The sequence below is a fragment of the Octopus bimaculoides genome, chromosome 6 (genome assembly GCF_001194135.2).
Source record: "Octopus bimaculoides isolate UCB-OBI-ISO-001 chromosome 6, ASM119413v2, whole genome shotgun sequence".
Classification (NCBI taxonomy): domain Eukaryota; kingdom Metazoa; phylum Mollusca; class Cephalopoda; order Octopoda; family Octopodidae; genus Octopus; species Octopus bimaculoides.
Genome location: NC_068986.1, coordinates 84,663,747 through 84,668,999, shown reverse-complemented (window position 1 = coordinate 84,668,999; position 5,253 = coordinate 84,663,747). Strand labels below are relative to the sequence as shown.

General features: G+C 34.0%; 1 protein-coding gene across 2 annotated transcripts in view; it reads left to right on the top strand.

Moving 5' to 3' along the window:
* Window positions 1-3,827: 3,827 nt before the first annotated feature.
* The window catches only part of LOC106873630 (homeobox protein ceh-28), a 105,053-nt gene continuing 103,627 nt past the window's right edge, over window positions 3,828-5,253 (top strand). For both annotated transcript variants that reach the window (XM_052968927.1, XM_052968926.1), the window contains exon 1: window positions 3,828-4,143. The gene's annotated coding sequence lies outside the window, so the exon portion shown is untranslated. The remainder of the gene's footprint in view (window positions 4,144-5,253) is intronic.

Here is a 5,253-nt window from a genome sequence, read left to right as displayed (position 1 = left end):
TGGATCCAACTTGTACAAATGCAAAACAAAAGTCAAACATGAAATAATAATAATAATAATAATAATAGATGCACTGATTTAGTACCAGGCAATTGCTGTCATGGTTTCTGATCTTATTTGACTGGAAGTTTTGGGCTGCACTAAATAGTCTGCTCAATACCTTAGATTTGCTTCTCAGTTGCTTGACTTTCACAAGTTGAGAATGTCACTTAGTGGCTGACATGTGCATCCCTGATCACGAGCAGGCGTAGTGAGGCGATTATCATAACCATGTGTTTAAATGGTTTCTTTGGGTATTCAATAATTCGCCTCTGGCAACATGGATTCATCATCCTTAAACAACCTTTATTTACGGACATTTTGAATCGGATGGGCTACTCGAGGAAAATTTTAACTGATCTCCACCTGCAAAGTCATGTGCTGTTTATCTTGCTATGAGATCAGCAGTTGTGACACATGTGCCTTGTGTACCTTTATCAGTCAGGTAGTTATAATGGGTGTATTGGGCTTCGTATATGTTTACCCTTGTGCTTCTTTAATGGCATACGCTGCTTTCTCACTCAATAATTGTAGGATCTCTGAGAATGATGAAAAAAAAAAAGGTTCCGAAACCTATTTGAAAATGATACCAAGCTTACCATCCCTACAGGGAGTGCAAAAAATCGTGTTAACTGGAACGACTCATGTACTGAGAAGAGCATTATCGCTGTGAAAACAACATCCATTCATGAATTTATTAAGTTATTAAATTTTTTTAATACATATTTCATCTGTGAATTTGCGTGTGTAAACTGGGAATGCATACAATGTGCTTCTCTGCTCTGGGTGTACGGAAAACACTCAGCGAGAAATGGAAGAAAATTTGAAGAAAAAGAAATAATAATAATAATAATAATGATAATAATAATAATAATAATAATAATAATAATAATAATAATAATAATAATAATAATAATAATAATAATAATAATAATAATAATAATAATAATAATAATAATAATAATAATAATAATAATAATAAAAGCCCTGATGCAGTACCAGGTGCTGGCTTTCATGACTTCTGATCTTCACTGATTGAGAGTGTTATCATGTACATTGTTTTGCCTTGATATAAAAGATGGGCTGCAGCAAATATTCTGCTCAACACCACAGATTTGCTTGTCAGTTGAGAATGTCTCTTAGTGGCTGACAATATGTGCATCTCTGATCACAAACAGAAGTAGTGAATGGTTTTAAGACTTGAATAATTCACCTCTGTAAACAAGCCTTATTCAAGGACCTTTTGAGCGGGATGCACTACTCGACTTTGAGAAAATTCTAACTTGGGCCCCCACCTGCAAGATCATACGCTGTTTATCTTGATAGGAGATCACCATGTCACGCACCTATGGTTGTGATGCGTGTACCTAGTGCACCCTTATCACACGCGTAGTCATGATGAGTATATTAGGTTTCATATATATGTACCCCAGTGTCACTTTGATGGCGGCGCTGCTATCTCACTCAATAATAATAATAATTTTTTTTGCACAAGGCTTGCAAATTCGGTGGGAGAACAACTGGTACTCATTTCATCGGCCCCGAAAGGATAAAGTACAAAGTCGACTTCAACGGTATTTGAATTCAGAATGTAAGGACGGAAGAAATGCCGCTAAGTATTTTGCCTCCACCTCCACCCCTTCTCGGCGGGCTAATGATTCTGTCAGCTCAATAATAATAATAATAATAATAATAATAATAATAATAATAATAATAATAATAAGAAGAAGAAGAAGAAGAAGAAGAAGAAGAAGAAGAAGAAGAAGAAGAAGAAGAAGAAGAATAGTAATAAGAATAATAATAATAATAATAATAATAATAATAATAATAATAATAATAATAACAACAACAATGGTAATGGTAATAATAATAATAATAATAATAATAATAATGATGATGATGATGATGATGATGATGATTTTTTTATAGGACGCAAGGGCTCAAAACATGGAGGACAATATCGAAGGACAAGTTTACAGCACACAAGAACAAAACAAAAACAAAACAATAGAAAAACAGGTGGGATTTACATCGATCAAAGAGAGATACTATGACATTAAAGGATATAACAGAGGATATATAATAGAAATTAGAGAAATAATGAATGAAATAAGAAGAAGAAGAAGAAGAAGAAGAAGAAGAAGAAGAAGAAGAAGAAGAAGAAGAAGAAGAAGAAGAAGAAGAAGAAGAAGAAGAAGAAGAAGAAGAAGAAGAAGAAGAAGAAGACGAAGAAGAAGAAGAAGAAGAAGAAGAAGAAGAAGAAGAAGAAGAAGAAGAAGAAGAAGAAGAAGAAATCCATAATTGTTACTCATTCTCAAACTTATTTTTGCGAACTTAACTTATGGAAGATATGTGTAAATGTGTTTGTGTCTGTGTGTGCGTGTGCGTGTTTGTGTATGTGTGTGTGTGTGCATGTGTTTGTATATACTTATGAAGATAGATATATATATATAGAGAGAGAGAGGCAGACAGACAGACAGACAGATAGATAGTTAGATAGATAGATAGATAGATAGATAGATAGATAGATAGATAGATAGATAGATAGATAGCTAAATAGATACAAACTAGTACGCACGCGCATTCTCACGTACGTACACTCGCACATATATGCAAAAACCTACAACATGTCTGACTTCCCCATTTTTCTTTTCTCACACTTGCCTCAAGTGCCCCGCTATGGTTTAGAACCCCATAATCAGCTTCTTTTTAAGAAGTATGTTTGTCAATCGAACAGTCGTAGTTTGAAAAGCGAAGGTAGAGGAGCAAGTTCTCGGGAACAAGATATCATGTGAGTTATGAGACATGTCTACCCAAGTATTTCTGGTCATTATGCAGGAACAGATCGAACACAATCAGATTAACTAATCATTCCACTAACAACATTTAGAGATAGAGACAGTGGCGGGGGGCGGGGAGCGGTATGTCTTAGTCTTGTCCATGGTGGTGGAGGTGGCGGCGGCGGCAGAGGCGGCGGCGGTGGTGACAATGACGGTGACGATGGATAAGTTGGTAGTGATGGGGGAGATTGGTATTACGGTGATGATGATAGTGAAGAAGTTGGTGGTGATGTTCATGGCTATAGTGATGATAGTGTGGGGAGGGGTAGCAGGAATGATGATGATGGGAGAGAGAGAATATTGCTTTTGTCTTGCCCATAGTAGTGGCGTGATGGTGATGCTTGTGACCGTGACGATGATGGTGTTGGCGGTGATGCGGTGGCGGTGGTAGTAGTAGTAGGGGTAGTAGTGGTAGTGGTAGTAATGCTTGTGTCGATGATAATGATGATGCATATGTAACTTTTCGTGTTTTTTTTTGTTTGTTTGTTTCTTTGGGTAGTAGTCGTGGTAGGAGTGTTTTTTACAATGATAGTATGCTAATATTATTGTATTTGATTGCAGTATTGATGGCGGCGGCGACGACGGCGGTGGTGGTGGCGGTGGTAGTATTGTGGAGGTGGTGGAGGTGGTGGTGGTTGTGGTGATGTAGAGGGTGTTATGAAGAGGGTGTTTAAATGGGAATCGTTCGAATCTCTAAAACAACATAGGAAGACAATGAGGGCGAAGATTGAAAGTAATTGACCGTTTCAACTCTGCCGCTCGTCAATGGATCGAAATATATAGAAGACGATAAAGAAACTGAGATTTATTATTATTATTATTATTATTATTATTATTATTATTATTATTATTATTATTATTATTATTATTATTATTTATTGTTGTTGTTGTTGTTTATTTTTGCTGTGTTTTTAGTTGTCCATCATTGCTTGGGATGAACAGCTTCATTTAACTCCTTGGTGCTTTTGCATCTTGTTATTGCTATTGTTGTGTTTTTTTTCTTTTCTTTTCTTTGTGCGCTCTTTCAATTTTCTGTCTGTCTATTTTCATCTGAAAATATTCAGAGACGTTCTTCGTGTGAGGAGACAAACACCTAATGATTTTGATACCTTCCAACGCGACATCGTGAAGCGGAGATCATAGAATGATCTTAAGAATTATAGAACTGTAGAACTCTAGAATTTTTTAAAAAGTTTCTGTCGAACTTAAATCTTATATTGAAGATCCAATTAATCATCTACATTGAAAATCTTGCAAATTACAGGTATGTACTTTCGATTTTAATATGGTTTAAAGTCTTATAATTATATTGATTGATTAGCAGGTAATTACTTTTGTTAATTGCATACTAGTTAGTTGAAATATTCAATTGTTAATTTGATTTGAATGCGTGCAGGGTTTCGATAGTATCTTGTGTTTAACAATATCGTCAATATAATTCATTCAAATATTCTTTTTAAGGTAATTTAGTTTTCTAAAAAGACATTGAATAGTAATTTGTGAGTGAATTATACCAATTGTCTTAATTTTATTGTAAAATATTTAGTTATTTAATGAATTTGGTAAAAAGTCTTTCTTTAAAAATCAATGACAAATTACAGCTTTATATCTGGATTATTAAATACATCTTTAATTTTTCTAGGAAATTGTTGCATATGGAATTAGTTTTATATTGCATTACGACTGTCATTTGTTTGTAATTACTTGTCTGTTTTGGAGGCGTTTTTTATCACTATTATTTCTCATCCGTTAAACAAAACATTTTCATAATCTTATTTTTAGCTAACCCTTGCGTTATACTTTCTAAATAGTAGAAAGCTTTCTTTTGATAAGTGTCAAGTTATTCTAAAGGCTGAAAAAGATATTGCATAGAGGCCAGGAAACGTATGATACTCAGGGTGGGCAAAGAGTTAACAATAACCTATCTATTTTGAAATTGTTCTATAACTCTCTCTTATCACATATCTATTGTCGATTAGATTAACAGTTTATCTGAGAATATATTTGAGTAAATATAACTAGAATTAACGCTTTCTTCTTTTTCTGACATTACGTAACAGGCCTAAAGACTGTAAATATTTCACAAAGCGCCTAGATATAAGTATGTAGCCAAAATTTTCAAAGACCAGCCATCTCTATAAAGCAGCTTCCAGAAACTCAATGACGGAACAAACATTCACACATCAAGACATCAAAATTCCAAGTAAACACTACACAAAAATAATTGCAGAACATATGTTGTGATGTTGATTTGTCAAACTCACAAGACTTCAAAGAAACTCGACATCATTGAATTTATGCATGTTTATATTGATATGTATACATATGTACGTACATACATACATATATATATATATATATATATATATATATA